This window comes from Pelobates fuscus, chromosome 9 (genome assembly GCF_036172605.1).
Source record: "Pelobates fuscus isolate aPelFus1 chromosome 9, aPelFus1.pri, whole genome shotgun sequence".
Lineage (NCBI taxonomy): Eukaryota > Metazoa > Chordata > Amphibia > Anura > Pelobatidae > Pelobates > Pelobates fuscus.
In genome coordinates, this window is record NC_086325.1 from 46,655,279 (window position 1) to 46,681,876 (window position 26,598).

Genomic DNA, 26,598 nt, shown 5'->3' on the forward strand with positions numbered 1-26,598 from the left:
CCTCTTCTCAGGGGATACCGTCGGTTGATGATCATGTCGCCAACCTGAAGAAATTATGGGATCAGACTCGGCAAATTCTGTTACATAATTCCTCGTTGTTCAAGAAACACGCTGACAAGCATAGAAGAGCGGCTCCTGTCTTTGTTCCTGGGGATAGGGTATGGTTGAGTACTAAGAATATTCGCCTAAAAGTTCCATCTATGAAATTTGCTCCTCGCTACATAGGCCCTTACAGGGTTCTCACTCGTATCAACCCGGTTGCGTATCGCCTTGCTCTGCCACCTGCCTTACGCATTCCTAACTCTTTTCATGTCTCCCTGTTGAAACCTCTTATTTGCAACAAGTTCTCCTCTAAGGTTTCCTCACCTCGTCCTGTTCAGGTGGAGGGTCGGGAAGAGTACGAGGTCAGCTCCATCATTGATTCCAGAATTTCAAGGGGAAAATTGCAATATCTGGTCAACTGGAGGGGATATGGTCCTGAGGAGAGGAGTTGGGTACCTCAGGAGGACGTTCATGCTTCTCGCCTTCGCAGAGCATTTCACCTCCGCTTTCCATCTCGTCCCGGTTCCTTCCGCCCGGTGGGCGTATCTGAGAGGGGGGGTACTGTCAGGGTACCTGAGGCCTCTACCTCTAAAGGAGGTAGAGACTTAGTAATTTATCCGTCCAAACGAGCTGTTTCCTTCGTTCCTCGCGGTTCATCCAGTCACTTAAACACCGACCGCGAGGAATCCACGTCCTTTTCTAGCGGGACGCTCAATACGTGACGTCATGGCGCTATCACGAGCGACCTGCCACTCAAGTGTCCGATATCCAATCGGTACTTGTCAGAGGCGTGTCCTTCATCCGGAGCCAGGGTATTTAAGCTTACTTCTCACTTCAGCTCATTGCCCTGTCGTGGTTCTAGCTTGTCTAGTCACTCAGTGCTCTGGTATTCTAGTTTGCTCTATTGGTTTTGACTCGGCTTGTTGTACTACCCTGCTTATCTCTGTTATCCCTTGACCCGGCTTGTCTCTCGCTTATCTGTCTTCTCGTTCCCTCGACCTCGGCTTGTCTCTGACTATTCTCTATTACTCTCGGTACGTTAGTCCGGCCATTCTAAGGCCCGGTATACGTACCTTTCCTCTCTTTGTACTCTGCGTGTTGGATCCCTGTCCCGATCCTGACAGTTAGTTGCAAAATAGGCACAACTCTCCCTTTAGTGGAACAATCTTATTATACAACTTCCAGTATTTCACAGTAACTGGTGTGTAACTATGAAAAATAAAGGAGATTCTAAAGTATTTATGCAGTCTGAAACTGCTGTGTCAGAATATTGGAAATTGGATAGTTAAACACAGTTTGTAGGAATGGTGCCGGTTAGAGCAACCCGCTGGATAACATGTGGATGGTGTTTGATAATTTGATTGTTTTGTCTATTTAATAAAATAAGCTGAAGTCTCAGATTTACAGCATTCTAATGATTCCTCATTAATGCTTACCGGTCCTCCTTTGGAATATCAGTGCAATTACGCGCGTGTATACAGATAATATTTTTGAGTGCATTATATTCTAATTCATTTATTATTGTGTTTATGGTGGGTAAAAAAATAACTTTCCAAGATTTCAATGTTATGTTTACCTTTCCCGTACATTTAACAAATATGTATATGTGAGAGATGTGAAAAATAAAATGAAATGTGCAACTTGCCCCCTCTATTGCCTCTTCATAGCAACCAAGCTATGCTCAGCAGTGCGAGGCTGAACTTATTGGTTAAGAGCATTCAGCTTATCATCTCAGCCAATGAGTCGACTTTTTTACACAGACATTATTTCATGGAATTAAGCCCTTTTTGCTCCAGGAGAGGCAGTGACGAGTGCCGTGCAGAACCCAGGTGAGTTGTCAAAATAATCTTTAAAATATTTGACTACTTGTTTTATTTGAGGGAAGAGGGGACCAGGGTACTTCTGGCACTATAAGCACAACATTTGGCTGTAGCGGGCTGTACCCTTAGAAGAAATATCACATTACACCAAAAAAAAGAACTGTTAGCAGGTTTGGGTGAATTCAGGGGATCAATGTTATATTAAGTAGTTCATTGGAATTCCATGTTTATATGTCCAGTGCAGGTGGTGTCAACTGCTTCCAACTAAACAATCCAAAGAACAGATTGCTGCAGCTACGATCTCATGGAATATCTTTGCCAGTTATTAGATGCATATCATGGATATTGTGGATAAAATTAATAAAACTCCAATAGAAAAACATATCCCCTAAAGATCCTAATGTCCGCACACTCAAACACTACATTCCACTGCACACCAGTGAGAAAGCACTGTGCCAGGCATGAAACGCGTTCAGGGCATTTTTAGTCCTTCCTTGTGTCGCTTCTATATGGTTCTTCCCTCTTCTTACATGGTCTGTTCTTTTATCATTTGGTTTCTAGCTTCTGTTATACTTTTGACATATTTTTTTCCAGAGGGATTTGACAAGAGATTTACTTGTCAGGATTACTAATTGAACCCGCATGTAGAACTGTATCACACCTAGGACTAGAAGGTAACGTCTTACCGGGGCTTAGAATGGCCGAACTTTATGTACCAGAGAATAGGCAGAATACTTGCCGAGGTCGGGGACACAGAATGAGACACAACAATAAGGGAAAGCCAAAAGTCAGGGATACCAGAATACAGGGAAGTCAGATGAAGCCAAAGTCAAATAACCAGAAGTAAACACTCAGGAACGCATTCTCGGACAACCACTAAGGGAAACCATGACAGGGCAATGAGGAGAAGGAAAAGGGGAGTTTAAATAAGCCTCCTTCAGATCCAATTGGCCGTTCCCGGCCTTTGACCTCAGAACGTGCGTGTGCATCCTTTACGTGATGTCACACGCACGTCAACATCGTCAGTGGCGTGGGCGGACTTGGGGCTACATATTGGTTTGGATCCGCAGCGGCTGGCATCCACCAAGATGTCGCAGGAGTCAGGTATATTGCCGCATGACCGCTGAACGCCACTTCCGTATTTATCAGGAATGCAACTACTGCAAATACCGCAAGGTGAGGCTGAACATGTTACATTACTGCATATTATGACAGGCCAAGATCAACCTTCACATACTGTATGATATTGGACAGGCACATATGAGGACTGTTCGAGGCAATTTTTTGCTTGTATTTCCATGTTTTATATTTTTTCCTTTTTTTGCAAATAAATGTACCTTTTCTAAGAAGATTGGAGTGCAGTGGAATGTACTACTAAGGTCTGAGTGTGCTGATCGGGATCGTTCTGGGATAAGATGGCAATTGGACTATCTGCAGTCTTCTTATTAGATTATTAATAAATGACAAATAAGACTTTGTACAGTGTCTAAAACAGGAAAATAGAGAGCAGAAGTACAGCTACACCCTATTTCTCAAATTATTTGGTGATTTTTTTTTACAGATTCAACAAGTTCCCCATTTCTTACATAACTTTGCAGATATTGCAACACATTTACACACAGAAAGTAGTCATATTGCAGGGTGCATAGACCAAGGATCCCGCTTTAGATTTGGAACTTAAATGCATAAAATAATGGGTTCTACCCTTCAGCATCCTGCGTATTGGGTTCTAGTGGATTCTTGATAATAATAATGTATCTAGTGCTTTCTTTTCAGGAACTAGTGAGACTTTAAATGTACCATTTATACCATCTGTCACCGTTTATTGACTATCATTACCTTGTAACATGTTTAATTACCCTTGATAAATCGTAGCAATAAACATGCACCTATAGTAACAAAACTGCCGTCAATTTGAAAACGGTAATGGCAAGCAATCTTTAATTCACAAAAAAGAATGCCTTTGTTTGCAGCCAGTGTGCAAGGACTTGAATATGGTTTGAAGAGAAGATATCTATCATTCAAGGAGGACAGGAAATCCTTATCTTTATAACAAATAGGTAGTGACAATTAGTGCAAAAATAAAGTGATGCTACAAACACCAGTGTAAAATCCTCTCAATATACACCAATGTACACAATACAAAAGTTATAAACAAAAAAGGTGGAGCATAAAAATAAAATATACGAATATCCCTAATGTTCTGGCTTGCATTAATGTGTTCCAATCATAAAAAAAAAAGTAGAAAAAGGAAAGACATATAATGCAAATCTGTGATAAAGCAATTAAATTGTAATATTTCAGCTCTATAGATGCTCTATCTTTGGAAGTTGGAAATTAGCACTCATATCACTATTTAGTTGATTTATCACAAATTTACAATATATGATATGTTTTTCCCTTTTTTTCTTTTTATTATTAGAAAAAAATTATGCAAGCTATTAGAATATTCGGTACAGGCCCAAACTGGCCATTGAGCAAACCAAACAAATGCCTGGTGGGTCGCGACAGCCATAGGCCGAGGACCGACTGGAGAGATCAGAGGATTTCCCTTGCTAGCCCATGCAGGGCCGGCACTAAACAAGTACCAGCCCTGCTATGTGGCAGGTCAGGCACTGAAAACCTGAGCAGAGGATCCAGGGGCTCTAACTAGCAACTCCGCCAGATCCTGACTGTTTCTCTTGCATGATTGGAACATTGCCGCGATTACCATTGAAACCTCTGAACAGATCTCGCGAGATTGGACTGTAGCCTAATGAGCTGCAGGCTAGAGTTCACTCACCACTGGACGGCCAGGACTTCACCACTGGACAACCAGGGCTTCCAAGCAATATCCCCCCTTCTAAGCCAAAGGAAAGAAGGGAGGGAGGATATAAAGTTTACACATTGAACCCCTACCACACACACTGCACCCCTCACACACACAATACCCCCTCTCACACACACACACACACACTAGATCTTCTATACAGATTCTGGATCCTCTACAACAGGGATACCCAATTCATTTTTCCCATGGAATCTTTTAACATAGTGTATCAACATCGTGGAACCCAACCCCCCAAAGTGTGTGTATCTGTGTTTGTATGGTCCAGTGTGTGTATCTGTGTGTGAGTGTGTATGAATCTGACACACAGATACACATACTGGCACATAGTGGCACACAGATACACACACCTTGACATATAGTATGTATCTGTGTGTGTGTGTGTATGTATCTGTGTGTCAAAGTGTGTGTATCTGTGTGTCAAATTATGTGTTTCTGTGTTTGTATGTGCCACACAGATTCACACACTGGCGCACACACACACAGTCAATGAACAAACGATGCTGCAATGTATATATTTGCAGTCACCCTCCTGTTAGCATACCTGTTGTCTGCAGGATGGTGACTTGCTGGCTGAGGCTGGTGTGTGTGTGGGGGGGGAGGGGGGGGAACTGCTCACTGCCAGCTGCTGCCTCTCTCCCTCCAGCGTGGCGTTTCTATATGAAGCTGGGAGGAAATACTACAGGGACCTGGTCACGCAATTAATCGGCCACGGCGCTTACAGGGTCCCTTTGCAGTAATGCCCATCGGGTGGTCCCCTACACTCACACTGCACCACCTACACACATTACATTCCTGACATACACACACTGAATCCTTTATGCACACAAGAGATCCCCTGTACACAAACACACTCCACATTCCTTAAACACACACAGTCCCTGTAGGCCCTACATACACTTAATCATCTATGCGCAGATACACTACAGCAGCACCAACAGGAACAGAATATACTATTTTAGCTTTTAGACATGATTTTGATTTTTTAACAGTCTGGGAGCAGCCCAAACATATGTAAATCTGTTTCCTATTTGAAATTGTAGTTTTTGCAGTTTCATTTCTGTCTTTTAGACATTGCAATTTCAAAAAAAACATTTGTCACTTAAAAACAGTTTCACAAAACATGACTAAACAAATGTACAGATCTAAACAAGCAAGTAGAAAGACTTATTCCAACTTTTAAATAAAAACAGAAACTTTTCATGATAAATATATATATACGCTGATCCACAACATTAAAACCACCTGCTAAATATTGTGTAGGTCCCCATTGTGCTGCCAAAACAGCTCTGTTGCGTGTAGGCATGAACTCCACAAGACTCTGATTGTGTCCTGTGGTATCTGGCACCAAGTCATTAGCAGTAGATTATTTAAGGCCTGCTTTGTAAGGTGGGGCCTCCATGGTTCAGACTTGTGCTTCCAGCACATCCCACAAATGCACAACTGGATTGAAATCTAGGGAATTTTGAGGCTAAGGCACAAATCTTTTTCATGTTCCTCAAACCATCGTTGAACAATCTTTGCACTTTGGCAGTGTGCATTATCCTGCTGAAAGAGGCCACTGCTGCCAGGGAACACACCATTGCCACGAAGGGGTGTAGGTGATCTGAAACAATCTCTAGGTAGGTGGTGAATGTCAAAGTAACATCCACATAAATGCCAAGATGCAAGGTTTCCCAGTAGAACACTGCCCATAATATTAGCCCTATTTAAGAGAACTTGAGGGTGGGAGGGTTAGGCTGTTTTATTGCTGTATGTCACTGTTGCATGCTGCTGTTACACATATAGATTTTTGGTTCCTGAGGAAGTCCAATTGTAGAACCAGTTCTGTTTTTACTTTATTGGTGTATTTTCACCTTTTATAAATAAATCTGTATATATATTTTTACCACCATCCTCTGGATTTCAGTTCTTAAAGGAACACACAAGGACCAAGGCATGGGTTTACAGCCCCCCAACACCATCGGGGAAGGCACCCTTTGAATGCGTTTATATCTTCAATCTTGTAATTGCAAAAGATTACCAGCGCACATATATCATTTATAACAGTAATACACTATGTTTTGTTTTTGTGTTCTCTTTTAGATTATACAGCCATTTCCCCCGTTTTGTTGTTTCTATTCCCAGAGTATAACACGCCAGCCTGCCTTTTTCCCATAGTGCATCTTGCTGCCGTCTCTTCGCCAGGTAAACAATGTACAATGCAGTTGTAACTAACAGTCAAATATTTGGCAGTTTTTTTTATTATGGTGCTATCCATCCTGAATTTGTATCACAATAGCACCTGGCGAATACCCAGGAAAATTTAGAAACCATTAAATGGTTTGACTACTTACAGTGGGATAGCATGACGGGTTACTGGCACCAAAACCACTATAGCAGGCTGTAGTGGTTATGGTGTTTGGAGTGTTCCTTTAAGATTGCATACAATCTTGGACATTTAAACATAATGTGTTAAAGCTGGGAATTAGTTGTATCCAACTGTTCTCAGTACTGCATTCAGAAAGTATTTAGACACCTTAATTGTCCACATTGTTTTATGTTGCAGTATAATATTACCAATGTTTCATTTATTTATTTTTTTTTATTTTTTTTTCAATTCTTTATTTTTGCTGTGCATGGTTTAATATTCGTATAGCAGTAATGCCACAACAGCATTCAAAAACAAATTTAACAAGCACTTATTCACTAACTGCTGAACAGCATCAGAGAAAACGCACAATTTTTGGTTAATAATACAGGCAAATTACAAGCTGGGTAACTACGTCTGCCTTTGTGAATTAGTTATCGATTAGTGACAGTAGCTTAAGGTTGATTCTGTAAGAGTCATCGCTTTAGAGTCATTGATATGGTTGTGCATGACTATATTGAAGCGAGGGACATACGTTTAGTTCAGTAACATCCTAACATGCGATAGGTAAGACATTAATTTACGTTAATATAGATTACACAGTGCAGACTAAAGAGTATGATATGCTATGGTTAACTTTACGCTTGGCATCAGCAAGAGAAATATGCCAGGTTGCAAGGGCGCAGAACAATGCTTTATAAGAAAGGAGATATATAAATTAGTGTTGCTTAGCAGATTGTTTGTCACTGCTGATTAGTAGAAGTACAGGATTGACTATAAAACATGAATAAAACAGTTTAACTCTTGTGCCGCTGGGTTGTGTGTAGCCTCGGTTAAGGACCCTGTTCAGAGACAGTTCACGGCTAGCATCCAGCTCCCCTAGGTGATCAGTCATCCGATTCCCTGGCTGGGGTTCCACCGTCCTTGCGTGCCATGTCCAGGATTTTCCCGCTTGGGTGAGAGTTGGTCGAACCGAAGGCAGCTCAGGTCCGTGAACAGTCTGCTGTGACCTGTGTTGAGGGCTGCTGTGTGCTGTGCTGTATTGTGCTTAATAGGGATTGCCTGGGCAGTCGACAGGGAGGTAGGTCGTGCACGCTGGCGGTTCTCATTTTGGAGCTTGGGAGCGCAGGTGATCTTGCCCAGCAACCCCGGCGCCGCTCTCTGTAGTGCCGGTCCTCTGCTTTGCTTCCCTCGGGGGGCCACGCCGGAGCCGCGAGGGGGTTTCACATCTAGGTGGCGCCGTGCTGCCGGGCGGATCCAGGCCGTCGCCTCTTTCAACGCCAGCCTGAAGGCCCGTCTCCGGGTGTGTAGCTGCTTCCAGAGGTTGGCACGAAGCCGGTCACAGAACTCCCAGATGAGCGCGGGAGGCTTGGTAAGTGTACTCTTTTTCTTGAGCTGAGTTAGGGTTGCCATCTTGGTTTTGAGCGTTGTTCGTGTCGCTTGATCAGGCTTTAATGCCAGGGCATTTATCTCCAGCTTGGACCGGGATGTCCCCCGCCGGTCCAGAGGGGGGGGAAGCAGGGCTGTGCTTTGTTCATGCTTAGAGGCACAGCCCGCGCCGGGGGATCGGCCGCCTCCCCCTGACCGCGGGCCCCGCTCTGGTTTAGGCCGCATGGTCGGCGTTAGACTTTCCATAGCGCTTCGGCTCCAGGAAGGTATCGTTCTGTAGTTCTCGGTGTCGCGGGTCGGTTCCCGGCCACCTTGTGTCGCCAGCGTCGGCAATTCCGCCGTTTTTGTTGGGATTATGCCCGTTATGCCCGGAGCTTGCAGATTGTGCGGCCGGCCATCTTGGCTGTCAGGCCCCGCCCCGCCCATTTATTTATTTTTTGACATCAATCTACATTCAATTCTTTTGACAACATTACAAATATATTAAACAAAATAAATGAAATATGAAATAGAAAAATCCACATGACATACATGGTCATGGATGGGATGCATCATACAGATGTTTCTCATTCATCGTAGTTATGCCTTACATCTTTAAGCTTACAGGGTCCCTTTGCTGTCAGTGTGTATTTTCTCCAGTAGTGTTGTATGTGTGCCCAGAAATGCATGTAAACAAAAAATAAAGAAAATATTTCAAGGATTTTAAAAACGTTTAACACAACCAATAGTTAACCTTTAGTTAGTTAGCTATCAGGTTGTGCTAAAGCTGGGGAAGTGGCAGTTACTGTTAAAGTTGTGATGGTGACCATAGTGTCCATTAATGCTGTCTCACTGCTTGGATATCCAGAAGAATTTTGCCACAGTAACTACAATAACAACATTGCAGCATCGTTTGTTCATTGCGCTTTTCTTTGCACTTTCCACGTTCTACAAATATGTTTTAATATTAATACATACTGACTGAGAAGGTTAGCAAGTTCACGATCTCCCACAGTGCCTACTCATGTTTATAGTTTAATGATCTGTGTGGGATGATTAACTTGCTTATCCATCTCAGCAGAATTGTTTTGAAGTTCTTCTTTCATTTAAATTGCTCTCTGCATTTAGGGCCTGACATTCTGATGTGACCATTCTTAGATCATCACTATTTAGGAAATGCTAAATTAATAACCGTTAAACTAAATCTGCCGTTCACAAATGGTTGGGGAATAACTTTTATTTGTGATTAGAGATAGATCAAAATAAATCCTTCACTAGTCACAATGCAATAGAGAGAAGCCCTGTACTATCTGGTAGCCACAATGCAACAGAGAGAAACCCTGTGTTTTTGGTAGCCACAATACAATAGAGATAAGTCCTGTGCTTTCTGGTAGCCACGATGCAATAGAGAGAAGCCCTGTGTTTTTGGTAGCCACAATACAATAGAGCAGGCATAGGCAACCTTCGGCACTCTAGATGTTTTGGACTACACCTCCCATGATGCTTTGCCAGCATTATGGGTGTAAGAACATTATAGGGGATGTAGTCCACAACATCTGGAGTGCCGAAGGTTGCCTATCCCTGCAATAGAGGGAAGACCTGTGCTTTCTGGTAGTCACAATGCATTAGAGAGAAGCCCTGTGCTTTCTGGTAGCCACAATGCATTAGAGAGAAGCCCTGTGCTTTCTGGTAGCCACAATGCAATAGAGAGAAGCCCTGTGCTTTCTGGTAGTCACAATGCATTAGAGAGAAGCCCTGTGCTTTCTGGTAGTCACAATGCAATAGAGAGAAGCCCTGTGCTTTCTGGTAGCCACAATGCATTCGAGAGAAGCCCTGTGCTTTCTGGTAGCCACAATGCAATAGAGAGAAGCCCTGTGCTTTCTGGTAGCCACAATGCAATAGAGAGAAGCCCTGTGCTTTCCTGAAAACCACAATGGAGTAGTGACAGAACTTGCACATTCTGTTATCTATGCTGCAATGAAGAGGTGTCTGACCATTTTCTTTATTTTTGTTAGTCACACTGATGTTTCATCTTGTCACCATCTATCTAAAAGGCACTACACATCATAAGAGATCAGTGAGTCGAGAACCAAGTAGACAAACCCACATCATCCCCAGAAGACAAAAATAAAGATGGAAAGGCGGAGACAAATAAGAGGGCACACCTGATAAGGAAGAGAAGAAGGCTGAATCTCACCTGTGGTCCAGACCTTTGTGGGGAGCTTATTAAAGCAGCGTGCAATGTGCTTAGATGTAAAAGGGCAGGGCCAATAACACATTGAATAAGGTTCTAATCGGTACAAGCAGAGACTGCAGCTCCATTACAGACACTTTACCAGATAAAACAATATATTCCCAATAATATAAAAATAACATATTATGGTTTTCTTATTGAAGGAAAGATTCCAAGGGCCATTTGTAGACCTGTCAATGCGGTAGGTTCTCCCCACTCGGCTGCTGCAAGAGAAAATTCTGCATAAAATATGGTAATAAATAAATATAAAAAGCAGATTTGATGAATCTCTGAACTCTTAACTCACAACAATGAACAAACATATATATATATAGATATATGCAGCAAAAGGGTATATATACACACCATTTTGCTCCATATATTTGCATATATTGTATTAACCTTGTTGATTATTTAATTACAAACTGTCATTCGTCCAAATTTGGGCCAAAATCAAGATGAATCCTAAACCAAGAGAAACAAGCAATGGCCAAGCATGTTTGTTTTGATTCATGACTCTGAATTTCACCCATGAAAAAAAAAAGATGACTGAAAAACAAAGATGATTGTATACATTGTATACATTTTGCAGCACACCGATTGACCCATATTTGCTTTCCTTTTGATTCATCAAATTGATTTCCCAAATCAGTTTTTGGTACTGAAATATTACAAAGCCAAACTAGCATTCAGCCGGAAATGTTCAGGAAAACTGAATTTTCTCACAGTGCACAAAGCATCTCTATGAGAAAAGTTCAGTGTCTCCATACAGATGCACTGCCCCAGGAAGCACCATTTGAGGAGTGGCCACTGGAGGTGTCCCTAGGCTGTAATGTAAACACTACCTTCATGATCAGACATCTCTATCAGGCATCTAATCATTCCCTTCAGGCTTTTTGCTGTAAAAACGGTCTTTTCAGAGAAAATGCAGTGTTTACATTACAGCCTAGTGATAACTTCACTGGCCACTCCTCAGATGGCTGCTATAGGTCCTTCCTGGGTCATGACTGCCTAAAATGCATCCAAACATTCAGTATCTCCTCCCTCTGCATGCAGACACTGAACTTTCCTCATAGAGATTCATTGATTCAATTCATCTCTATGAGGAGATGCTGATTGGCCAGGGCTGTGTTTGACTTGTGCTGACTCTGCCCCTGATCTACCTCCTTGACAGTTTCGGCCAAACCTATAGGTAAGTATTGTGATTGGCTAAGATCACCACTTCTGCTGATGTCAGCAGACAGGGGCAGGACAGAGGCAGACAGAGGCAGAGTCAGCAGCTTCAGACTTGAATACAAGTAAGATATTACTATATTTAGGGAGGCTAGATGGGGTCACTATAGGATCAGGAATACATATTTGTGTTCCTGACCCTATAGTGTTCCTTTAAGCTTGACTTTTTTTTTGCATTCCTAAAATACTCGGTGCTATACTGATAGCATGTGACCTTGTTGGCATCTTCCTTGGTGTGGTAAAGCATCATGGGAAACAAGGTAGCTTTGACACTGTAAATACTAATCTATATCTGAGCTGTGCCCTGATTAACCATAGGACAAGCTTCTCTTACACCTTGCTTTCCCAGTGAATTTCTCCATGGTTCTGCCTACATTTGGATTTGGACTTGATATGCTTGTAACTTCCAGTTTATAATTGTGTACATACCACAATACCTGCTCTTGTTGTCTGACTGTGCAATATTCCTTTGCTGATAACGAAGCCGGCGCCCCACACGATTTCTGCCAGTGTCGGTCAATAGGCAGTGCTCTGCACCTATTTTTTTTTAAATCTTTATTTTTTTTTCCTTTCAATTATTTTAGACATTTAATGAATTGCAATACTTCTATTAATAATTTGTACTTCTACAGTCAATATTCAATTCATATAAATTTTACGTATAAAATGAAGGCCTCTTTAAAATATAGGATTTAACATTACGTAACTAATAGTACATATATTATACCAATTTTCAATATAACACAAGACAAAACATTGCAGCAAAATAGGAAATTTTGAAAATTCTCCTTAAGTATGGTAGGAGGAGCTTTAGATTTGGCTTATATATTTTCAATGTTCAAGGTATACACAGTTGGTTGGTATTGCTTTCGATTAATAGAGATTTACTTATCTAGTATTTTCTGTGTTAATCAGTTCTAAACATTTTATCCAGACAGATACTTTTTACTTATTTTTTGTTTACTCAACATCAACTCCATTTTTATCTGAAACTCAAGTTGTTTTTTTACTTTCTTCCAATGGACCTCTAAATCTTTTTTCCACCATCTTGCCACAACTATTTTAACAGCTAAAAAAAGATGTATGAGAATTGCTTTTATTTCATACGCCATAGGTGGCCAATTTAAATGTAGCCAAACAACCTCTGGGGAAATTTTCAACTCGAGTTTTAGATTTTTAGATATAAACTTTTGTGTTGACAACCAAAGATTTCTTAATTTATAACAATCCCACCAGATATGTCTAAAATTACCTCTTACATATCTACATCTCCAGCAAACCGGATTAGTTGAGGGATATATTTTATTTAATTTATCCGGTACCAAGTACCATCTGTTTAGAACTTTGAAGTGTGTTTCTAGCAAGTTTAATGAATGTATATTCTTCATGACGTCCATCATTGAAGAACCCCATTGTTTCATATTGATATCGATATTTAAATCTTTTTTCCATGCAAATATAGCTGTTCGATTTATATCCTTGACACTTCCTTTGCTCAGTATTAAGGCTTTAGAAAGTGGTTTATTCATTTTTTTTAAGTAAATAGTAAATCAATCAGATTGCTCAAATTAGATTTTGATGTAATTAAATGTGTAGTGATGTAGCTTTTAAGTCTTAAAAAATTAAACAACTCCCTAGATGGAAGGTTATATGCACATGTTATTTGAGCGAAAGTTTTGATTGTTCCTTCTGTCAATAAATGTTTTAATCGTAATATCCCTAATTTTTTCCAGTTATTGAGGTTTAAATCTTCTACTTGATTTTCCACAGTATTTAATTCCAAACAACTCGGAACTTTTTTTTCAATATTTAATGCTTTCTTTATCTTAGACCAATTGTTTAATAACTGAGTCAAAATTACATTAGGATAATCTTTTTTTAGAGGTTTTGTCTATATTCCAAATTAAGCAATCCAAACTAGAAACTTCCTCTGCCCTCATTTCCATCTTATACCATCCTTCATTTTTATTTTCTTCTACTTGCATTCTATAAATATGTAAGATTGTGGCTGCTTTAACGTTTTTTATTATTAATGGATAAGTGAGTCCGCCCTTATTTAGTTTTTGTGCTAATATTGACTGCTTTAATCTTGACTTCTTACCTTTCCAGATATATTGAGTAAAACTTTTTGTATTAATTCAAGCCAATGAATCGGAATATGGAGAGGTAGCATTTGGAAAATATAGTTCCACTTTGGTATTACATATGAATTGATCACATTTATTCGTCCCCAAAAAGTAATTTCTAAGTTTCTACGATCTTTTAACCATTTATTGAGTTTTAATAATAGTTCTAAAAAGTTTATCTCCATAATCTTATTTACCTCTCTAGTGATTTTAATTCCTAAAAAATCCATACTGTCTTTAACCCAAATAAAGTCATAACTGTTTTTAATCTCTTGTTGCGTTTTTTTATCGAGATTAATATCTAAAATCAAGGATTTATTTACATTTAATTTGTAATTTGATATGTGACTGTACCGATCAATTTCCTGCATAATATGTTCCAATGAACTCTTAGGATTAGTCACAGTGATTAGAATATCGTCAGCATATAAGCTGATCTTTTGATCTTCATCCATTATTTTATAGCCTTTAATCTTGTTGTTGTTTCTAATATTTTCAGCCAATGGTTCAATAGACAGTAAATAAAGTAATGGTGAAAATGGGCATCCTTGCCGAGTCCCATTTGTAAGTTGGAACCATGGGGCAATAATATTAGGTCCTATAGTACGTGCAACTGGGTTTACATAGAGAGCCATAATGGCTTTTTTAATCCAGCCTTCGGATCCATAGTGTGATAAAACAGCTTCTAGGTATTTCCAGCTGACTCTGTCAAATGCTTTTTCAGCATCAATCGACAGAGTCAGAACTGGAATCCCATTTCTGTTTGCATCATCTAAGACGTTTATAATTCTTCTCGTACTTGTATATGAATTTCTACCTGGAACATATCCTATTTGATCTCTATGAATAATTGATGGAAGGAGTTTCTTTATTCTAGCAGCCAAAACTGAAGCATATAACTTAGTATCTACTTCTATTAAAGATATTGGTCGATAATGTTTAACATCAGTAGGGTTTTTATCATTTTTTAAAATTGGCAAAATATTACCTTTCAACATCTCTGCTGGAAGAACTCCTCTATTTGCAGCTGTGTTGAAAGCATTAGTCAAATGAGGACATAATAAATCTTTAAATGTTTTATAAAATAAATTGCTCAGGGCCTGGTGTTTTTGATCTTTCTAGTTCATTTATAACTCTCATAATCTCATCTATAGTTATGGTCTTATTTAATAATTCATTATCAGTTATTGTTAATTGAAACTTATTTATACTTTCCAAGTATTTTTCAATATCATCATCTGTAGTAGTTTGAGGTATGTTGTATAAATTACTATAGAATTCATTGAAGTGTTTTCCTATTTCTCTAGGAGTTATTGCTGTTTTTCCATTGTGTATTATTTTTTCCACTTTGTTTTGTCCTTTTTGTTTTCTAAGTTTTTGGGACAGCATTTTATCGGCTCTATTGCCTTTAGAGTAATATTTAAGTTTTAATCTGTCCATGTTTTTGACAGTTCTTTCTATTAATTTTTGCTTTATGTTTTCTTTTAATACTGATATTTTTTCATAAATTTCAGGGGATGGAGATTGTTTATTAATATAAGTCACATTTCTTAATTCAGTATGTAAGTAAGATAGAGTAATATTTTTATCAACTTGACTTTGTAATTTGATAAAATGGCCCCTTATTACAGCCTTAAAGGCGCACCACAAAATAGATGGATCAATATCTTCTGAAATATTTTCTTTAAAATAATTTTTTATATTATTTTCTATATAGGTTTTATTTATTTCAGAACAAAGCAAGTTATCACTTAAGCGCCAAGTATATGTTTCTCTTTTGGTTATACAAAGACCTATTTCACACAGCACACCATTATGATCCGTCCATACTATTTCATTAATGTTTGTTTTTTTAATCGTATCAATAATACTTGGATCCACCCAAATCATATCTAACCTTGAATACGAAAAATGAACTTTTGAAAAATGCGTATAGTCTCTCTCATTAGGGTTATAAATTCTCCAAATGTCAAATGAGTTGTATTCATCTTTAATCTTCCTTAAAGCTTTGGCTTGTTTTATCACCATTTGATTTAAATTATTTCCTTTCATTAATTTTTTGTCTATTTGTGGATCCAATACAGCATTGAAGTCACCTGCTAATATTAACTTTCCCACTTTAATTTCGTCTACTTTTTCTAACATAGTTTTTAAATAAGAAGCTGGTGAGTAATTTGGAAGATATATATTACATAATGTAAAAAGTATGGAATCCATTTTACATATTATAATCAAAAATCTGCCTTTAACATCTTGTACTTGATGAATAATTTCTTGATTTTTTTCTCCAAATACTATAGCTACTCCACTTTTTTTTTTATCTTTATTAGAGGCATGGATTATAAGCGGAAATCTTTTTCCTCCCCAATTTTGTTTATCTGTTTGCCTCCAATGGGTTTCTTGTAGAAATATTACATTTAATTGTTTTTCACTTAAATATGTATATAGTAGAGCTCTTTTTGCTATAGTATTCAGACCTTGAACATTGAGTGTGAGCATTTTTATCATATTATTTCTCGAAACATCTTTGCATCCTTCTCCACCCCATAATCTCTAATATCTTTCCCCATTGCTGCAAAAACATACACATAGTAACACAAAAAACATCAATTTAAAATCGTTGGAGGAAATCCTCCCTTCTTAGCACAAAGACTGTAAATTTTAATTTAGAAGATCAGTCTTTACTATGCCTTTAAACCAGACACTAAGTAGGTATGTCCGGAATGAAATGATGCTATTGAAGATTTTACCCCGAAAAAAATAATAAAAAAAATAATAAAAAAAAATATTATTTTGAACGCATTATACCCCACTTTTTTCCTTTTATAAACGTATTTCTTCTTAAAATATTTGTTATACATATTTCAACCAAGATGCAGACAAATTTCATCAATATTTACCATAATTTCAGTTCCAAGTGTATTCAATCTTATTACTTATTACTAGAATGTGAGTTTATTTAATTTTAACTATGTACAAATAGTGTTTATTGAACTATCATTCTTAATTAGGTTGCATTTGTATTGATGTCTATATGTGTGTTTTCCTTTTCACACCTCCCTTCCTTTATTATTTGTATACCTTTAATAAATTATTATCCCAACAAATTACTCTTGTGTTTGTTTTCTATATTGGTGTAAGCTTATAAGCTATGCAAGTGAAGTTTTACAAGTGAAGATTTCAAATCAAACCTATTACTTAATTGTGTCTAAATTAAAAGGTCCCTTTACCCAAAAAAATAATAAAATACTTTATGTCTTCTGTCGCAACAGTCTTTTTATCTTTCTTCTTTAATACTGGTTAACCAGCTTTTTGCTTCATTTACGTCCGAAAAAGTTTTCTTTTCTTGTTTCCAGATGAACTTTAAAGATGCCGGAAGGCCCCATTGAAATCTGATGTCGTTTTTCCTTAAAAAGTCTGTCACAGTCGAGAAGGATTTTCTCCAAGTCCTAGTAAAATAGGATAGATCTTGCAAAAAAATTATATCTTAGTAAATAAGGTTTCTTCGGGGTTTTGTGCGGCTGGCTTTCATTAGATTGTCTCTCACTGGTAGTGAGTAAAAGCTCACTATCACGTCTCTTGGAAGATGTGAAGCAATTGTATTAGGTTTGTGAATTCGATGGAAATTTTCTATTTGGTGGTGAACTATAGGCATTTCAGAAAGAACCTCTTTAAATAAATTGCTTAGGTATTCTTTTAAATTTTCATTAGTAATTTCTTCAGAAACTCCTCTGATTCTTATATTATTTTTTCTTGATCTATCTTCCAAAGCTGCTATTTTTTTTTGCAAGATTGTCAGCTTTGTTTGTTAAAGACTGCATTTTTATCATGATTGTTTTTATTTGAGTCCCAAACATTTTGAGTTTTTTTTCTACTTCTACCACTGATACTGCAACATTTTGATGTCTTGTTTAATGTCATTAAAGCTTACAAGCATATCTTGTTTCAATGTATTGAGTTGTAGCTCCAACAATTGTTTAAGTTGATCTTGTATGCTGATTGAAGCAGTTACTTGAGGTTGTAATGGCATTTGGACAGTTGGAGTTTCCAAGTTAATATTAGAGGTATTAGCCAGGTGTGTCGTGCATTCAATTTTCTGTTCCTGCACATCTTTAATGGAAGTTGTGAAAAAGCCTCTTTTCTGTTTGATGAACTAATTTAGTTTCTTTTTTCTTTTCCATTGTGGTTTTTCTAGTTGCCATTTTGTTTCTTAACAATTACTTCATAGGGGCTTCTAATTGAATAATCTACCTTATTGTTAACCAATATCACTTTTGCTTTGAGTGTTTAGATTGGTTAGTTTGATCCTATGCCTTAAATGTTGCTTTGAAAAAATAAATAAAAAAAGAGATTCTTTCCAACTGTTTTTTTCAGCAATTGAACAGTCAAGCAGATATAAAATTTAGAGTTTCGATTATTACCAATCACCTCTTGCCATATATGCAGACTTTATCTCAAGCCTATATTTATACGCAAATGTATTGATATATTAATATGTTGCAGTATATTCAGTGGTACTCACAATTTTTCCTGTAGCTCTTTAAAGATTTCTGAGGGTTTTCTCCTTTTTTTTTTCCTCTCCTCACTTGTCCGAAAGGAAACCCCTTCTGTTTTAAGTATAAGAAAGCTCTGCGCTCAGCGGATCTCTACTCCGTCAACACCCATCAGCGCGTTTCAATATGCGCATCAAGCGCCACTGTATTGCCACACTAGCGCTCCAATCCTCCAAGATTCCCCAACACCCAGCTGGACAATATTAGCGCGGCAGCGTGGTTAACTTGTCTCCACGGCCGTTCTCTTCATCTCCGTTCCGGACACACCCACCTCTAGCACGTGTGACGTCTCACGTCATCGCGTACTGCCCAGTGCTCTGCACCTATTTAAACTCTCTTCGCCATTGCTACGATGCCCTGCTTTGGTTTTGTGCCTAAGAGTGCATTTTTATATTGATTATCATTCTTGGTTTTGAGTTTTAACCTGTTTTTACTACTGTGATCTCTGTACTCCAAACATTGTCTCTGTTTTACGTATTGTCACTTTATAGAAGCATTTTTGGTGTAAGGCAAGATTGTCAAATTCCACCCCTTCCCCCCAGATGTTGGACTGTAACTTCCTCATATGAGCATGTGCATGGTATGGGCTCAGTGCGCCCAGGCACAGCCTAATACAAGCCCAAACTGCCTCCTATTTTGGTTTCTATTGGTACAGTGAATGAGCTTGAGATTTGAAAAAAAATTATAATAATAACTATTTATGTACACACCTAGATGTAAATATAGAATATTACTTTTTAAAGTTGACATGCTCATTTTTCTCTAGGAACACACTCTAAAGTAATCTTCATACTTCCTTTTTATGTTTGGATCTAGAGTTTTCTTTGGAGAATAAAAAGTTTTCCACAAGGATTTTTATGAGTTACGTAGGACTAACCTTCCATATATCCACATGGTTTTGAAAATGTAGCTGCTCTTTTCCTAATTAGTTTATTCACTAATGAAACACTCTAAGGTCCATTACAACTACAGAGTGCATTAGTTGTTATAATGTCAGAAGTCCCCTGATGCCATCCCACAGTTTTCAACTGATTGACACTAATTTGGGTCTCCTGAGTGCCTGCATCCTGTCCTTCTTGTGGGTAACCATCACTACATCCAAGACATTTTTGTTATACTTAGAAAAGCAGAAGCTTGCTGCAATTGTCAGAAGCACTAAGCCGATTTCAAAATTATGCTTTTTGTAGACCATATCTTGATTTTTACTCTTAGGCCTCAATTTAATAATCTTTTCAAGTGTATCAATACTGTTAAAAAAACATTCCAAGCTGATTTATCTACAGCAGTCTCCAGTAAAGAATATAGGAATTGTTGTAGAAAAATCATTTGTAAAAGTTTTTTTTCTAACAGTATTGAACCAATAACAATTTAAAAAGAGAAAAATAGTTAAATGATACAAAGATACACGCACTGAGTGCGAATTTCACCCACTATGTCGGGACCTTTAGGAATGATTATTTTCCCTTTAATATACTTTCTTGATGTTCCAGAGGGCTGGCAAATAACACATACTCAAATATTCAGACACACAGATTAACACACACACACACACAGATTAACGCTCACACAGATTAACAATCACACAGATTAACACACACTCACAGATTAATACAGACATACTTACAAATTCATGAACTCTCACACAAAATATTCAAGTACCTGCCATTTCGGCCACCCTCCGTTTAGCTTACCATATCACTGCAGGTTGGTGGCTTTCCAGATCAAGTTGTGTGTTAATGGAGACACTCTCTCCCACGCCATCAAGCCACTGCTGATGCCAACAAGGTGCCCCAAACCAGCGCCTGGTGGTGGCTCCCCTCCCCACTGACGCCCATTCTCTGATGAACCGTACATCTCCTCATTGACTAGAGTTGCTTCCTATTAATCATTCTGAAAAGGTCACATTAGCTGTATATCATGGTGGCACGTTCCACAGCAAGTATGTTCTTTAACCATTTCTACCAAGCAGTTTGAAAAAAAAGCACCTCTAGGTATTTTGGGTGTCCTGCACAGTATTTTTTACATTTATTTTTTGTTTTAGTGTGCATAATTGACCTATTATTTTATGAAAATGAAAAGGATAGTTTTAGTCAGACAGATAAACTTTTACGAAAAGATCTTACCAAATAATGCATTTACAGATGAGAAAACAGTGTTGTGAATAAAGACAGAAAAAAAAGATATACGCTAATATAGATGTTCTTATATTACTTTATTACTTTATTACTTTTAATAGTGCTATGCTGTTCAGTGTGTATTAGTATGATTACTCTGCTTGTTATCATAGCAACAATTGTTGCAGGTTTCTGCCACATTGGTAACATTATATAAGGTTTAAAAATAATATCAGGAAGTATTACTATACTGAGAAGGTAGTGGATGCATGGAATAGCCTTCCAGCTGAAGTGGTAGAGGTTAACACAGTGAGGGAGTTTAAGCCTGCGTGGGATAGGCATAAGGCTATGCTAGACTTAATATAAGGCCAGGGACTAATTAAAAGTATTTTGAAATATTGTGCAGACTAGATGGGCAGAATGGTTCTTATCTGCCGTCACATTCTATGTTTCTATATCATTTTAGTCTTTTCCACTATTGTTACATATTGATACCCTGCTAATTACTAGGTTGTTTGATTTGTTTCTACTGATCTTGTCTGTCTCTTAAAAATATTTTAACACACTTGGTTGATAATGTATGACAATTGATCATGAGGCTTGTAATTTCCCCTAAATGTCAAGTAGTGTGTGTAATTGCCTAAATATATATATATGTCACAATCTGCATGAGATAGAATTGACTCGTTTATCGTTTCCTAAGTTATTAGCAGTGCGTGCTTTTGTGAGAATAAATACATTTAGGTGTAGATGACCACTTTTGATAATGCATGTCACTGTTTGAACACATATATATATACTTACCTGGGGTGACACTTTTTCTTAGTAACCCGTGATAGCTGGTATATGACAAAGTTTTGTCAATCAGTAACAATACTTGAATTTTTAAATGCACCATTTAGGTTATGTCCCACTTTGTATATGCAATATGAATTTAATATGAGTATGTTTTAGAGTGTCACAAATAAAAGGGTTATGTTTTATAGTGGTACATGTTGATTTAAACCTCGGTTTCACTATATTCCTCATACTAACTTCCACTGAAACACTCCTTGTTTTCATGCTTTGTGGATTTAATGTTTTAAATAAATAACATTTTACAATATGCAACATTAACATTTTTTCACATACATTCTATCTCCTCTCACATATCTTGCCCCTGTATACCCTATAAGGGAGGGACAGTGCAGCCATGTTGCCTCTTTAGACACACAGACATGTGCACTAATACATGTATATACACACTGATACACAGAGGCACACATTGACACACAGTGACAGCAAGTGCCTGCCAGTGTGTATCAGCATCTGCATGTGCTTTTCTGACATTGTGTATCTGTGCATGTGCCAGAGAGTGTGTTTCTGGCAGCAAATATTCTTGTATATGTACATGTCTGTGAGTGTATATCTGTGTGAATGTGAACCTTAAAGTGTGTGTTTGGATTTTGCACCTGTGTGTGTCTGTGAATATGTATCTCTATGTCTCTGAGCATGTGTATCTCTTTGTTTTGGGGTGGAGACTGTGTGGATTGGGGTGATTGTGAAGAATGACTGTAGGTGTGTGAATGTTTGTTGGGAGGCTCTATTTAAGTGTTCACATACACAACATTTTTTAAACAAGGGCCCCTCCCTTACACTGTTCCTTACACCAATTTTTCTTCATCCCTCCTCTACATATATTTTACATCTGGCCCATGTGTTCAAATGTATTTTATATAGATACCCTATATAGGTACCCCCTTTATAGCTATCCTAATGAACCCCGATTTGTCCACCCCTCTACACATTTTTTTATAATTTTTTTGTAGTCCATCCTCCCCCATACATTGCTCCATTTGGTGTCCACCCCCACATGGCAGGAAAGCTTGAGACCTGAGTCCTGGCTGCTGCTATAACTGCTACTATCTGCACTCTCTTTGCTCGTGCTGGGTCTCGCCATTCTTCTGCTGGTGTCCACAGCCAGCCTCTGGAACCTCAGTCGTCTTTCAGCTCTCTCTCTGGTAACTTGGAGAGTTAGGTCCCAGGCAGTTTCTATAGCACTGGTGATGTTGTGCCATGGCTGTCTTCCAAGTTAGGACAGATTTTGCAAACTAAATTCGATTGTTATGTTGAAACTCGCATATGTATGATTGCAGGGTATGGCTGCATTTCTTGCAATTATGTGTACACAAGTGCGGATGTGAAGGGTTAGGGGATATGCTTACCTGAAGATAATTTCCTCTATTACCAAAACACATGGGGTGATTTGCAGAACATAAATGACATCTAAGAATACTTTTCATACATCTACAACCTAGGTATTGTAGGTCTGTTGTGCTACCTAACCAGATAAAATGTATTTATGTCAATGGCACAGTGGACAAGTCAGATTGGGCTAGTAACAGAGCTAGTGCAAAGAATATTCTCTTTATTTGACCACTTTCCCTTGGTATTTCCCCCTCTTCATGTTTTTTTTGTTCACATTTATCAACTGATTATCTCTAGGCTGTCTCTTTTGAGATTCCTTTTTTCTATTTTTTTTCTTTTAGTCTTTTTTGTTTCTGTTTTTGTTTTGTTTTTCCCTAATGGATCTATTAATTAACAAGGCACTGTAAGCACCATTACAAGTACAGAGTGCATTAATCATTATGATGCCAGGAGTCGCCTGGCAACGACCCATTATTTTCAACAAATCGACACATGAATCCCCTGAGCACTTGCAGTCTTGTAATCTTCATAGATATAACTAGAGTGACATGTCTTCTGTGTTTCGAACACACCCTGTTATTGCCTACAAAAGGGGTAAGATTCTTAAAACTATTTTAGTCAAAATAGGTCTGTCACCTAAGATTATTTCACACAAGACATTGTTATAGATGTGTTATATGTAGTGACTAGAGATGTCCCGAATAGTTCGCTGGCGAATAGTTCCTGGCGAACATATGCGATGTTCGGTCCGCCCCCTATTCGTCATCATTGAGTAAACTTTGACCCTGTACCTCACAGTCAGCAGACACATTCCAGCCAATCAGCAGCAGACCCTCCCTACCAGACCCTCCCACCTCCTGGACAGCATCCATTTTAGATTCATTCGGAAGCTGCATTCTTTGGTTTTGGTTTTTTTTTGTGGGTTTTTTTTGCATTTTTTTGTTTTTTTTATTTGTATTTGCGTATATCATGGCTAGTTGCACTGAGGGTATGAGTATATAGCAGTACATTGTTGTGAAAGATGGCTGTTATGTTTAGGATGTAACTTGCACGTTATCAACTGTGTATTTATATCAGCAGCTCCACCACTAGTTTTAAATCAAGTGTGAGTCGCCCCATGAGATGAGACTAGTGAATAACATAATACATGAACGGTTAAGGTAAAGGCATGTAAGGAACTACGACAATAAACTCTTTAGGAGGTGAAATAATGACATGTTTAAACGCTTGCTACTTTATGATTAGTTAATGTGAAGAGAGCAGTTCATGTGATCAAAGGCATGGTGTGGAGGATCGGCTATAGTGGGACATGCTTGGCAGGCTGCTGTTTACTGCTTGTGCTCATCCGATCCCTTCTGGGCACCAGGTGCAGACCCTGGGAGTCCCTGATACCTGGAACAACAAAGGCAAGTCTCTGGCTGAGTGCCGGGTTCGCGGCTTGAGGTGGTGGAAGCATGTTTTGTCAGGTGGTCGGATCTGTCCCAGTGGTGCTTCACGTCCGGTGCGGGATTCTGGTGGCTTAAGGTGGAGGCGAGTGCTTGACGTGGGGCAGGCTCTGCATTTCTGTTTGTGCCTCCGGTCCCGTCTTTTGCGTTGGTGGATTTTAAAGGGGACTGCTTCGCTTAGCTGTGGTGGAGCTTGTTGGGGCTGTGGTGGAGCTTGTTGGGGCTTCCTGCTTGTTATTTGCTTCCAAAATTGATTAAAGAGTCTGTCCAGCTTAGACTCAATATCCTGCCATGCTTTGCTGGTACCAGGAGGACATGCAGCTGCCGCCATATTGGGAGAGTCGCAGATGAGTATGTCAGCCTGGGCGGCTGTGCTCTGTGCGTCCATTAGCCCCAGACAGCCTCTCAGGGGTGGACCGGGATAACCCCCACTGGTCCGAGGGGGGGGGGGGGTAACAGAGCTCCTGCCGGTGAAGTAGCTGCACCTGGGCATCCCAGGATCGGGAGATCAGCCGCCTCTCCCGCCCGGTGAGCACCAGGCCACACTTGCCACGTGGAGGTAAGTAAGACTCTGTCGAGTTGCTGACTGCTATTAAGCATGTCGGGTCAGTCAGGTAGGAGCAACATTGCTGGGTCATCCCCTTCTGGAGTGAAATTCGCTTTTTGATAGCTGCTTAAAGTGAGATATTGTGGGAGCTCACACGAAGTGCGTCTTTCCTCCATGACAGCTAGGCCCCGCCCCCCGGAAGCTGCATTCTTAGTGAGAGGAGGGACAGTGTAGCTGCTGCTGATTTAATAGGGAAATCGATAGCTAGGCTAGTGTATTCAGTGTCCACTACAGTCCTGAAGGACTCATCTGATCTCTGCTGTAAGGACAGCACCCCAAAAAGCCCTTTTTAGGGCTAGAACATCAGTCTGCTTTTTTTTTTTTTCTGTGTAATCTAATTGCAGTTGCCTGCCTGCCAGCGTGTGTCAGGCTCACAGCGTATACTGTGCCCACTTACCCAGTGCCACCACTCATATCTGGTGTCACAATAGCTTGCCTTTAAAAAAAACTTTTTTGACTGTAATATAATAGCAGTCAGTTTCCTTCACACGTGTGCGTTTCAGGGCCTGCCAGGGCACAGTGTCACACCAGTGCAACTCATATCTGGTGTAACAGTAGTGTACATTTAAAAAAAAAAAAAAAAAAATGTTGACTGTAATAGATTGAATAGCAGTTAGTTGTCTGCAAGCGTGTGTGAAAGGCCTACAGCGTCTACTCTGCCAACTTCTGCCAGTGCACAGTGCCACTCATATCTGTTGTCACAGTAGCTTGCACGCATAGTACCACTAATCGAAAAAAAATGACAGGCAGAGGCAGGCCACCCCACAGGGGTCGTCGTGGTCGTGGTGCTGTGATTCCCTTTGGCCCTTTGGCCCTAGAATAATGCCCAGTGTTCAGAGGCCACGGACCCTGAACTCGAAAAGTTCTGAGGACATAGTTGACTGGCTAACACAGGACACCCAATCTTCTACAGCTTCCGCTTGGAACCTTGACGCACCATCCTCCTCCAGCTTAGCTTCGGGCAACTCTCAAGTTACCACTCGCCCGCCTGCCGCCACCACCAACACTAGCACCACAGCCGCTTCACTTGATCTGTCAGAGGAGTTATTTACACATCAGTTGGAAGAAATGAGTGATGCGCAACCATTATTGCCAGAGGATGTAGATAACATGGATATGTCTCAGTCAGGCAGCATTACACACATGGACGTACGGTGTGATGATGATGATGCTGTACCCGCTGCTGCTTCCTTTACTGAGTTGTCAGATACAAGTGAAGCGGTTGATGATGACGATGCGTCGTGGATGTCACGTGGGTACCCGCTAGAAGAGAAGAAGAACAGGGTGAAAGTTCAGATGGGAAGACAGAGAGGAGGAGGAGATGAGTTGGAAGCAGAGGGAGGTCATCGCAAGGAGCTAGTGGCACAGTCAGACAGCATGCATCGGCACCCGGGGTCAGCCAGACACCACGTCATTGCAGAGCTCAGTAGTGTGGCATTTTTTTTGTGTGTCTGCCTCTGACAACAGCGATCCCATTTGCAACCTGTGCCAAAAGAACTGAGTCGTGGGAAGTCCAACACCCACCTAGCTACAACTGCTTTGCGAAGGCACATGATCGCACATCACAAACACCTATGGGATCAACACATGAGTACAAGCAGCACACAAACTCAAAGCCGCCATCCTCCTCCTGGTCCAGCATCTTCAGCCACGTCAACCACTGCTGTCCTCCTTGCCCCCTCTCAACCATCCG